Source organism: Ananas comosus, linkage group 18 (genome assembly GCF_001540865.1).
Source record: "Ananas comosus cultivar F153 linkage group 18, ASM154086v1, whole genome shotgun sequence".
Taxonomy (NCBI): Eukaryota; Viridiplantae; Streptophyta; class Magnoliopsida; order Poales; family Bromeliaceae; genus Ananas; species Ananas comosus.
In genome coordinates, this window is record NC_033638.1 from 3,085,793 (window position 1) to 3,098,444 (window position 12,652).

At 44.0% G+C, this 12,652-nt stretch overlaps 1 long non-coding RNA gene across 3 annotated transcripts; it reads right to left on the bottom strand.

Annotated features, from left to right (window-relative positions):
* LOC109723697 lies at window positions 1,083-6,116 on the bottom strand. 3 transcript variants are annotated; one of them, XR_002219725.1, is made up of 5 exons: window positions 5,859-6,116; window positions 5,684-5,779; window positions 5,395-5,470; window positions 1,942-2,056; window positions 1,083-1,196 (listed from the first exon to the last, which is right to left on the bottom strand). It is a non-coding gene; the product is annotated as an uncharacterized LOC109723697 (long non-coding RNA). The 3 variants fall into 3 exon arrangements; XR_002219726.1 differs by lacking the exon at window positions 5,395-5,470 and having other exon boundaries at window positions 5,877-6,115; XR_002219724.1 differs by lacking the exon at window positions 5,395-5,470 and having other exon boundaries at window positions 5,859-6,115.

A 12,652-nucleotide genomic window follows, 5' to 3' on the forward strand; every position in this document is an offset into this window, starting at 1 on the left:
AACGGTTATGATCAATCTATTAAATATAAAATAATATTTTCTACGAATGATTATGATTAATTTATTAAAAATATATTAAATAAAAACGAATGATTATAATCAATCTATTAAATTTCTACTACATATAAAAATTTATTCCCTATAAATGATTATAATCAATTTGTTAAAAAAATATCTCAAATAAGAACAGTTATAATCAATCTATTAAAAAATAGCATTTGCATGCATCTATAAATTCAATCATATGAACGATTGTAATCAATTTGTTAAAAAATATCTAAAATTAAAACAAACGGTTATGATCAATTTGTTAAAAAATAACATTTCTATTAATCTATTTTACATTAAAATTAAAATTTGAGTTTAAATTATAAATTAAATTTAGTTTTTAGATATCAAATTTGAATTAATAATTAATTTTTTTATTACAGTGGATCAAAATTAAATTTTAAATTTTAAATTAAATGTGAATTAAATTTTGTGCTTTTAGTTTAAAACACATATTTAAATTTGATTCATCAAAAATCAAAAAGTATATAAAAATGTTCGATTTATATAAATAAAAGAACACGGTAGGATATTATAAATATTTTCTAATAAAATATAACACATTAATTTATAAATATAATTTTTATTGTAAAATTTTGGATATATATAATGTACAAATTTATATTGATTTGAAATAAATTATAATAATTGTTACGTGTATTTGCATGTACATTCAACTAGTATATATATATATATATATATATATATATATATATATATATATTGTCACGTCCCGCTATCGCCAATTTGGTCGATCCGGGCCCGTACACAGACGCCGAACGGACAGAACCTCCTCTGTCCGCCCAAGGCTCAATAAAAACGAGTACATGTATAAAGAAATAAACAATTTTCAGAATAACATTTCAATATACATGGCTTGCACGAGGGCAAGCAACAACCACAAGTGATAGTAAGCTAGCTATATATGAAAATTTACTGTAATTTAAAATTTTTAAACTGAACTTTACATAACTGAATAACTAAAACATTTAGTTATTTACATACTTTATAATACATTCATTTACATATCTCTGTACATCAAAATGTCTCACATGAACACAAAATGGTAAACTACTATACTCTGGTGTCAGCTAGCTAAGCTGCGGGGCTCTTGCCACGATCCTCGGCCACACCGCTCGCACTGGAACCTGTATGGTTAGTGGTATGAGAACTACTGAAAGTTCCTAGTGGGTTCGGCCGCCGACCTCGCCGACTCACTCATTAGGTCTATTCAGGCATATGTAGGCAAAAGAAGTAAATAGATAGTAACCAACTATAACATGTAACTACTACAATGCCTGTACAAAGCTGAAAGAAAGCAATAGCTGAAAATTGTAAGTATGCATGCATACTTTTACTGAATTTACCCAATCTTTTGGTTAACCCTCTGGTTAACAATAACTCACTGACACTATCCCAAATATCGGGGATACGCAACCTGCACCCGACGGGACTGTCAACTGGGGGAGACGCACCTCCTGGTCCAGTAAAGATGACTACTCCGGAGCTCATCGTTCAAGGAGGAGCGACCTACCTTGAACCAAACGAATGTGAGTATGATCTGATCCTCCTTTAGAGGATTCAACAATAGACGATGTCACACTTTAACTCTAACTAGCTCTTTATGCTAGTTTCACAATTTCATTTCTCGATGCTAACCAAATCTCTAGTTAGAATGTCACCAAGTTCACTATTGTTATAGTCCATGCATTATTAGGGTTCTATGTCCACATTCTAATGTTCATATGTTCTCACAATTGATAAGAATTCAGATATTCAATGATCACTTGTACGATGCCAATACCCTATAATGCATGACTACAAATATAAATATGCTCAATGAACAATATAGACATAAAGAGTGATTCAAAGATTTCGGATAGCACCACCCACCTGTAGTGGTGTCAACAACTAGAATCCACGTCTCGAAATGCGTCGACAACTAGCTCTCGCGACTCAGTGTAAATAGAACTAGAACGGTCTCTACCGTAATTAGCGCGTCGCCGACCTGTCGGAAAGTCAATTTAAACTTTCGAGCATGTTTAACTTTCATTCAAACAAGTATAAAAGAAATCAAACTTGAGTCATTTCTCATATTTTACAAATTAGCCTTTCAACTCCAAGTATCCATGTATATGTATATACTATTGTCACGCCCCCGACCGCACTACCCGAAAACGGTACCAATTTAGCCCCTTTCGAGGGCGGCGGCGTGATGCCGAACGGACAGAGTCTCCCTGTCCGTCCAAGGCTAACCAACCAGATTGTGTACAACAAGTCCCCAGGAATACAACTTGAATTCATACACAATCAAACAACGATAATCGAGAGCACAAACAGTGCTATAAAGACCAACAAGAGCAAGCGATATAAGTAAACAGTATACAAGTATTCAAAAGAGAGAAACTTAACTATTAGAGACATACTTGAAACATTCAACCTCTTGATATCAATTAACTTTAATCATTTGATACAACTTGCATTCATTTTTTCCAAAATGTAAATACATCAAATCCTCTCCAAAACCTCACCCTATACATCATCTACTCTCAGAAGGTAAAAGCAGGGTGAACTAATGCAAGTAGGAAGTAAGCTATCAACCAATACGCTAGGGCGCTAAGCCCTTGCCGCGATCCTCCCGCTCGGTCGGGACACTCGAACTAGCACCTGCAACAAGGGTGTGAGAACTACGAATAGTTCTCAGTGGGTTCAGCCGCCGACTCCGCCGATCTACCCACTAGGTCTTAAGCAGGCATATATATATATATATATATATATATATATATATAAAGCTAAACTGAACTGAAGCAGGTATGTGAAACAGGTATATCAAGCTATGCCTCAATCTGATATTATGGATGCATGAACAATAAATAAAGCTGGGTAAGTAAGCAACTATGAAGCTAACTACCATGAACAACAATAATGAGTATGACTCAATAGGTAACCAAATCTCAAGGTGAACTCGTGGTTCACAAGCATAACTCACGTGTAAATCTCATAGGGAAAGTCGCACTGAACTACTCCTTGAGACCGCCTGCGGACAGCACACTGACCGTCCAGACAGCACACTGACTGTCTCTCGAGTGACCAACCTCCGGAGTGCACAGCTTGTAGGGAGCGACCCCTCCAAGCGCAGACAGGCTATGTGAGCATGATCAACTCACGAATAGCAGCAACCTACCCTCTAAGGGTAATCTCATCATGGAAGCAAGGTTTACTTGTACCCAATTTCATAGTGTCTCAACTACACTAATGTTCTCATATCAAGGTCATCAACAATCAAATGCCACTCATCATAGTTTTCTAACTAGATGCCACTCGTCATTTAGACTCATCATCAACACTAGTCACATCATACTAGTTCTTTAGCAACATAAGCATTAATCATCTCATATAGGATCTAGATTCTCAACATATAGTTTTCATGCATACTAGATCATGGATCAACCAACAAGATATATGGCTACTAGCATGCAAATATAAGCAACAACAATTATCTTCTAACCCTATATGTATATGCACAAGATGCAATTTGATCAATATTAGACTTAGACATAGAAGGTAGCCCGATTGCTTCGGGATGGTCACCACCCACCTCGTGGTAGTACTGTAGAGCTAAGAAATGTGTTCTTTCGCGATCTTTTTTGTCGCTTCAAATCCTCGGGCCAACCCAAACCCTAGAGCACTCAAAACGGCGATATCTTCGCGCTCACTCGTCGGATCGACGAACCGTCTTCGCCTACGCGTTTAAGAGCATAGCAATTAGGTTTTTGACCCATCAAAATAGATCAATCCCTCATATCTTCAAAAATTCCAAAATCAAGCCCTAGGTTTGGCACCCATAGGAAGCAATGGTTTCTAGCTTCATTGTGAGCTAAATCCATATTCTCTAAGTTCATTAGGTTCTATTTGAACCATCAAAACCAACCAAAAACCCTCAAACCCTAGAAATTCAATGTTAGGGTTAAGGCTTACCTCTAGGGTTTGCTCCAAAGCACGCCCTAGCTTGAGGAAGAGAGGGAGAAGAGCTTCCTTTTCTTCTCCTTGACCTTCTCTTTCCTTTCTCCTTCTTCTTCTCTTTCTTTCTCTCCTTCTTTCTTCTTCTCCTTCTTCTTGCGGTTAGAGAGAGAGGGGGAGCTTTGAGAGGGAGAGAGAGAGAGGTTAAGTGAGTGAAAGGGAGCAGCTGAGAGAGGGGGTTTAAGTCCTCTATGGTAACAAAACCCAAAGAGCCCCTCCATTTTTTCTATTTTCCCAAAACAGCCCCTACTGTTCGGGCTCCTTGTACCGGTACACGGGTTCTTGCACCGGTACAAGGTCTGGGTGACAGCTGAACCCGAGCGCACCCGAGCCGAGGAGCCGAACCCGAGCGCACCCGAGCCGAGGAGCGCAACCCGAGCGTACCCGAGCGCTCAGTTCCCTCGGTTTCGATGGGTTTGTACCGGTACAACAGCTCCAGAATGCCGTTTTCACTCTGTTTCGGCTCCACTTCGCCCGATCGATGTCAAAACCATTCCAACACCTTTGGAACTCATTTTTGCTCTTCCAAACTTGTTGTAATGCCGAATGGAACTTGTCCAAACCGTTCAATCGCCCACTTTGGCCCATTTGGCCAAAGTTAGCAAATATCATCGAATTTCGATATCTCACAACTATCCACATATATATATATTTACATAGTCTCAATGCTTTTCATGCAGCTACTAATACTATTTTATTCAAAATCAAAGCCAGGTTACTTCAGATTTTATTTACAATAGTCTACACATAGACCTATTTACTCGCATGTTTATATCTTGCATAGCTTCGACTATTAATTTCAGCTTCATATACTACTTAAAATTTCAGCATGTTAAAGTCTCAGAAGTTAAACAACTCATAATTAATCCCTCATTCTAAGCAGGGATTAGCATCAATTTCATTTAGAAATTAGAGCAAATCAAATTCAACTTTGCTCTAATCATTTCTAATCTGAAATTTACTAGATCTATTACTCCGTAGCTAGTTCCAACTCCAATAGTTAATAGAGTTCAATGCTGAAATTCAGTTTCTTGAATTTCTGCATATGCTTCTCAACTCGGGAGTATTACTCATCCCTACCCAATTCAGGTATGGTACTAGGTACTATGTATATCTGGATTAGAAGTTTTCTAAGTTGCTCACAGCTCACTAGAGCTCCTTTTCAGCTAAATTTTCAATTCGGCAGCTCTAACAAGCCTTTAATTCAGCTCAACATTAAATTTTGCACTAATGCTGAAATTTCAGCATACACACACCTTAATTAAACCATTTAGAGGCTTTTTTTATGCATATTCTATGATCCTAGATGAGAAGTTAGCCATTTACCTTAGTTTCAAAATTCCTTATGCTGATTTCCAAGTCAGCACCTTTGCTGATTTCTAATTCAGCAACTTCAATCAACCTGAAATCCAGGTCTGCCCATTTCAGCAGCAAGAAAGCCTTCTAGAAGTCATCTCTAAGGTAAGTAATTCAACTTAATTCAGCTATAGAATTAGCTTACCCTAATTTGAGACTCCTCTAAATTTCTTTCAGCATTAACTAACCCAAAGCCCCAAGTCTCAAGTCTGAAATTCAGCAATAAGAAATCCTTTAGAGGCTTCTTTAAAGCACTTACTATGATCTCAGCTGAAAAGCAATTTGCTTGCCCCAATTCCAAGCTCTCTCCACTGAACTCCCTGCTCTATAGCATCCATTAAGCCCAAGCTCTTAGCTGCCAGTTGCAAGAAACTCATATAAATGTTCTCTCAAAAGTAACTAACCTATCTAAGAATAAACACTAACCAATTTACCTTAGTTAGATACTGTACCAGTTGTTCAGCAGCAGGAATTCCCTGCTAGGAAGTTCCTCTTAGCTCGGACCAGCAAGGAAATCACTCAACGCATCAGTCTCATCAACCCTTCTTCAGTTCGGATCAACTCCTCCACCTGAACCGCAATCCTCAAGGCTGCCAACCCCAATTTCCTCAAGCTTTCCTTAGCCTAGAGAGAGAGTAGAAGAAGAGAGATGAAGGGAGGAAAGAGAGAAGTTTTCATACGTGTCTCCATACTCCAGCCAGCTGGGGTTAAGTGATAAGGATGAGAAATTGCAGTTTAACCCCTGAAAATTGCAAAAGTGCATTGCAATCTTCAGATTTACATTTCAGTCCCTGAAGCTTACAATTCAGTCCCTGCACTAAACAACTAGCTGCAGCAGCACTTTGAAGCTTATTTTGCCCATCCAACTCACTTCAAGTCCACTCAAGCACTTCCAAATTACACTAATATACCTCTACAAGTTGTCAAATTAATTTGGAAGCAATTAATTTCCAATTTGGCATCATGTTGATCATTTTGATCAACATTAACTAGAAATTTCAGCATTACTTGATAGCAGCAGTGATTGGAGGTTTCTGTCACTTCCAATTCACTTCGAGCACTTCCAAAGCATGCCAAATGAACTCCCAAGCTACCAAATTAATTTGATAACATTTAATTCTCAAATTTGCATTAACTTGATCATTTTTGACCAAGTTAACTAAAATTTCAGCATAAGAGTAGCAATGGCAATTGGAGGTCTTTGGCACATCCAATTCATTTCGAGTCCACTCACACACTTCCAAAACATGTCAATTGCTGTTCTCAAGCTACTAATTAAGTTTAGAAACACTTAATTTCCATTTTAGCATTATTGTGATCACTTTGATCACAATTAGCTTGTAATCCAATTTCAGCCTATTACATATATAGAGTTCGGCTATTACATTATCAATAGTAGCAAGCCCTTGATACTATTTAGTTCTCTCTTTATTTCACTTGTGTATCTTGTTGATTACTTGCTCTTCGTTGTTGGCACTATTTGTGCCCCGTTGATCGTGTATGTATGAATTTAATTTTTCTGGATAAATTCTTATACATGATCAGATTGTGAGCCTTGGGCGGGCAGGGGAGTTGCTGCCCGTTCGGCGTCCGTTCGCCGCGCCCGAACCGTACCAAATTGGTAGGGGTTTGGGGCGGGGGCGTGACAACTGTGGTATCAGAGCAATAAGAGCAAGTAAAGAAAGAAAGTCTAGGATGACCTAGGAGATCCTAGGTTGGTAAACCCTAAGGCTATAGGTGCGTGAGTGGAACGTGAACCTATAACGGTGGTGGGATTAGTTCGATTGGGTCAAAGTTGTTGACATATCTCTAGTAGTTACTAGAGATGGGTTCAAGTGGTATTAGTTCTTGACTTGAGGTGGTTATGCCGGCGGCCGACGACATGACGGCAAGAGTCTAGAATGAAGACACTTGTGTGCTTTCGCCCGATTTTTGTTGTTGGGTCGTTATGTGTCGTAATTGCGACGAAGCGAACGGATTAAGATAATTAACCAAGTAATTGCGTTTCGGGAGCAAATGGCACCAAGGGGACGCCCGAGTACGAGATCTACTCCGGCACCGCCTCCTGAGATGCCCGAGCAAGCTGAACCGAGTGTGATGGATCGGTTGCAGGCACAAGTGACCGCATTGACCAATGTGGTGCAGCGCCAGGAAACCCGATTCGAGCCGCTCTAGGAGCTCTTGGAACGGCAGGTTGCGGCAGCGGCTGCAACGGTGACTGAAGGCGGTGGCCCGCCCGCACCCTCGACTCGTATACCCGAAGCGACAGAGGGTGAGGGTATAGCGGTGGTCCCGGTGACGGCACGTCCACCGCCGGCAATTATTCCTCAGGCGGCGTCGGGATCGGCGACACCCGATGTGACGGACGAAGACGTGGAAGGAGAGCGCGCGTTGGTGGCTCTTATCAAGTTCAAGAAGTTCAACCCGCCCATCTTCGAGGGGGAGAAGGTGGAGCCGGCGATGGTCGAGTCTTGGATCGACTCGATTTGCGTACTTTGGAGAGAGATAGTGTGTATCTCGCCACCCACTGCTTGGAGAAAGCGGCGAAGGTCTGGTGGAAGCACGTCAAACGTGATCGACTTCCCGGCCTTCCGCCGATGCTGTGGGAGGAGTTCAAGAGGGCGATGTTCGCCAATTATTTCCCCGACAGATTGAAGCGGAAGCTCCAGGAGAAGTTCCGCAAGATGGAGCAAGGAGACCGCTCAGTAGCGGAGTATGATACGAGATGATCGAGATAGGGCCGACTGGTTCTTACGAGAACTTCGGCCGGCGATCTACAAGGCCGTGCAGATACTTAAACTCACGACCTTCGCGGAGGTCTTCGACCGAGCACTCTGGGCGGAGCACGGTGACACCCATGTTCTGGAGAAGCACTATATGTTGGCCGAGTCCAAGGACAAAGGCAAGAAGCATCAAGGCGGCGGTTTAGGGGGACAAGCACGTTCCAAGAAGCTCCCGAAGTATCCGCGGACTCAGCCAAAGGGCAGTGGAGTGCGACGGTGCGTCATATGTGGTGGAAACCACCCGGTGTCGCGTTGTGAGCAGCGCCAAGGCAAGTGCTACAAGTGCGGGCAACTGGGGCACTTTATACGGAATTGCCCGGGAGGAGGAGCCTCACCTGCCCCATCCACTGCATCGGCGCCGGCGATTCCGGCCCACTATAGAAGAGTTCCACCGACGGCCGTGTCGGCGGGACGTGCGATGATGTTGCGCCAGCCCGAGATAGCGCGATCGGCCCCGAGCGGACGTGTATTTGCCGCTCAGGTTCAAGCCAAGGAGCCCGCGGTGGCGGAGGAGCATCGCCTTGTGGCAGGTATGGTTTTGATTAACGGAGTTCGCTCCAGGGCTATGTTTGATACTGGTGCCACACATTCGTTCATCAGTAGATCATTCGCACACATGCATGACATACTCATAGAGGCAAGTGACAAGTGGCGAGTTGAGGGCCCTGGGTCGACATTTAATACCTACACGGAATGCTCATCGTGTCTAGTACAAGTAGGCGACTGGATAATGCCCATTAGGATACTAGAGCTCAAGAATCTTAAAGAGTTCGATGTCATACTGGGCATAGACTCGCTCTCGAAGTATCACGCAACGATCGACTGCAAGAGCAGAGTGATTACATTTCGTGAGCTAGGACAGAAGGAGTTCACTTATCGGGCTTGTCAGAGCTTGTGCTTCGCCGCGACGGTGTCGGCGACGAGAGCAAGAAAGTTGGTCAACAGCGGTTGCGTAGCGTTCTTGGCAACTGTTGTAGAAGTGGATCGAGTAACTCCGACTCTGGAGGTGTTATCAGTGGTGCGGGAGTTCCTGGATGTGTTTCCCGCGGAGTTACCGGGGATACCGCCGGATCGGAAGATCTAGTTCGTCATAGACTTGATTCCCGGCACTGCGTCGATCTCGAACGCTCCATACCGAATGGCGCCGGCAGAACTGAAAGAGTTCAGGAGTCAGTTACAGGACCTTCTCGACAAGCAATTCATCCGACCAAGTGTATCACCGTGGGGAGCCCCGGTGTTATTTGCGCGGAAGAAGGACGGATCGTTACGACTCTGCGTAGATTATCGAGAGTTGAACAAAGTCATGATCAAGAATAAGTACCCACTCCCCCGAATCGATGATTTGTTCGACCAGTTGCAGGGGTCGTGTGTACTCGAAAATAGATTTGCAGTCCGACTATCACCAGTTAAAGATCAAGCCGGTGGATGTGCAGAAAACTGCGTTCTATACGCGATACGGGCACTATGAATTCACGGTCATGCCATTTGGACTCACGAAAGCTCTAGCGGCGTTCATGGACTTGATGAACTATGTCTTCAGAGAGTTCCTGGACCGATTTGTCGTGGTCTTCATAGACGACATATTGGTCTATTCTCGCAGTGACGAGGAACATGCCGAGCATTTGAGGATTGTGCTTCAAGTCCTTCAGGAGGAGAAGTTATATGCTAAGTTAACGAAGTGTGACTTCTGGCTCCAAGAGGTCGCATTTCTAGGGCATGTGATTTCTGCTGGTGGAGTTTCAGTAGACCCGAGGAAAGTTGAGGCAATCAAGGATTGGCTACGCCCAACGAACGTCACGGAAGTTAGAATCTTCGTGGGTTTGGCTGGCTACTATAGGCGGTTAGTGGAAGGCTTTTCAAAGATAGTAATTTCACTAACCCGTCTGACTCAGAAAGGCACTAAATTCGTTTGGAGCGAGGAGTGCGACCGGAGTTTTAAAGAGTTAAAGGAAAGGCTAACTTCGACTCCAGTACTCGCTTTACCAGTGCAGGGCGAAGATTTCGTGGTCTATAGCGACACTTCCTATCTAGGATTGGGGTGTATTTTGATGCAGGGTGGAAAAGTAATTGCTTATGCGTCCCGTCAGCTGAAGAACTATGAAAAGAACTATCCCATTCACGACTTGGAGCTAGCGGTGGTAATCTTTGACTTGAAGCTGTGGAGGCACTACCTGTACGGTGCCCATTGTGAGATTTATACCGACCACAAGAGCTTAAAATATCTGTTTACACAGAAAGAGCTCAACATGTGACAGCGACGGTGGTTAGAACTGCTAAAGGATTACGATGTGGATATCCTTTACCACCCGGGAAAAGCGAATGTGGTCGCGGATGCACTGAGCAGAAAGTCCGCAAAAAACCTCGCTATGTGGGTTACAAATCAAACACCCCTATGGCTGGACATGGAGCGAATGAACCTTGAGGTGGTTACTTCCGAGATTCTGGCTCAGATGATGGCACTCGTTGTCCAACCGACCTTGTTGGAGAGGATCAAGAATCTGCAACCCGCGGACCCAGAACTCCAAAAGGTGCGGCGCGACACTGAGAAGGGTCATGGCGGCGATTTCACGATAGACGCCGATGGTGCACTTCGATTCCGAAATCGATGGTGTGTGCTGAACAATAAGGAGATTCGAAGGTTAATCTTGCAAGAGGCACATTGGTCGCCTTATTGTGATCACCCGGGCGGCACCAAAATATATCAAGGATTGAAAACGCACTATTGGTGGCCTGGAATGAAGGGTGATGTTGGATGCTTCGTGGCGAAATGTTTAGTGTGCCAACAAGTGAAGACGGAGCGTCAATTTCGAGCGAGAAAACTACAAAGCCTACCAATCCCTGTTTAGAAATTGGAGGATATATTGATGGACTTCGTGGTAGGTTTGCCTCGCTCAATTGACGGCCATGATGCAATTTGGGTAATTGTGGACCGATTGACGAAGTCGGCTCACTTTTTGCCGATCCACATCACGTGGGCAGGTGACAAGTTGGCACAGGTATACCTTGACGAGATAGTTAGGTTACACGTGGTGCCGAAATCGGTCGTGTCAGATCGCGACCCCTGGTTTGCCTCACACTTCTGGAAGAGCCTGCAGGAAGCCCTTGTCACACGGCTCAATTTAGTACAACATTCCATCCTCAGACAGATGGGCAAATAAAAAGGACCATTCAAACTCTGGAGGATATGCTGCGGGCGTGTATCATCGACTATAAGGGGAGTTGGTGTGATCATTTGCCGATGGCCGAGTTCGCCTACAATAACAGTTATCATGTAAGTATAGAGATGGCACCGTTTGAGGCCCTCTACGGGCAAAAGTGTCGGTCTCCTATACACTGGAGCGATGTGGGTGAGCGTGCAGAGTTCGGCCCAGACGTGTTGCGAGAAGCGGAGGAGAAAGTCCGCCTTGCTCGTAAGCGATTGCTCATGGCGCAGTCGAGACAGAAAAGCTATGCTGATAGGCGCCGTTGAGACATAGAATTTGCGGTGGGTGACTGTGTATTCTTAAAAGTTTCGCCAATGCGGGGTGTGAAGCGGTTTGGAGTGCGGAGAAAGTTAAGTTCCCGGTACATTGGACCATATGAGATATTGGAGCGAGTTAGCACGGTGGCCTATCGACTTGCCTTGCCGCCGAAGCTCGCGGATGTATACAATGTGTTCCATGTCTCCAACCTTTGCAAGTACATTTATGACCCCGAGCACGCGATGCTATATGAGCCGCCAGAGCTCCAAGAAGACTTGAGCTACGAGGAGTTTCCGGTGATGGTTATCGCCCGAGAAGTGCGAAAGCTGCAAAATCGCGAGATTCCCTACGTGAAAATCCGGTGGAACAATTATGATGATCGCGAGGCCACCTGGGAACTCGAGGATCTGATGAGAAAGCATTATCTTCACTTGTTTGAGGAATAAGGTATAGAAACTGAGTTTAAATTAAGTTGAATGAGTTTCGAGGACGAAACTCCTTTTAAGAAGGGGAGGATGTAAGGAAGTGAATTCTCGAAATTCGAGAGTTGGACTTCATCCAAGATCGACTAATTGTCGAGTGGGTAGGCTTCGGAGGAGCTAAAGATATCCAAAACACAAAAAGTGCTTTGGAGTCGAGTCCGCGGGAGCAAATGATGCAAAATCTGCACTTGGCAGATTCTGCCCTTGGGGACCGGTCCCTGGCGGCGGGGACCGGTTCCCGTAAGCAGGAATTATGGCAGAGGGGAGGTCTGCACAAAACTGCTGTCGGGGTCCGGTCCCTGGTAGGAGGGATCGGTTCTCGTAGCTGAGGGTTGCGGCAGGCGCCCGATGCAACCTGTCTCTCGAGTAAGGACCGGTTCCCGTACGCGTGTTACGGGGAATTGCTCTCGGGACCGGTCCTCCCGTTGAGGGACTGGTCCCTCCGCGTGAAAATTGCCCAGGCAGGGCAGGTTTAGAGAAGTAAAGTAGAGGGGCTTTTATG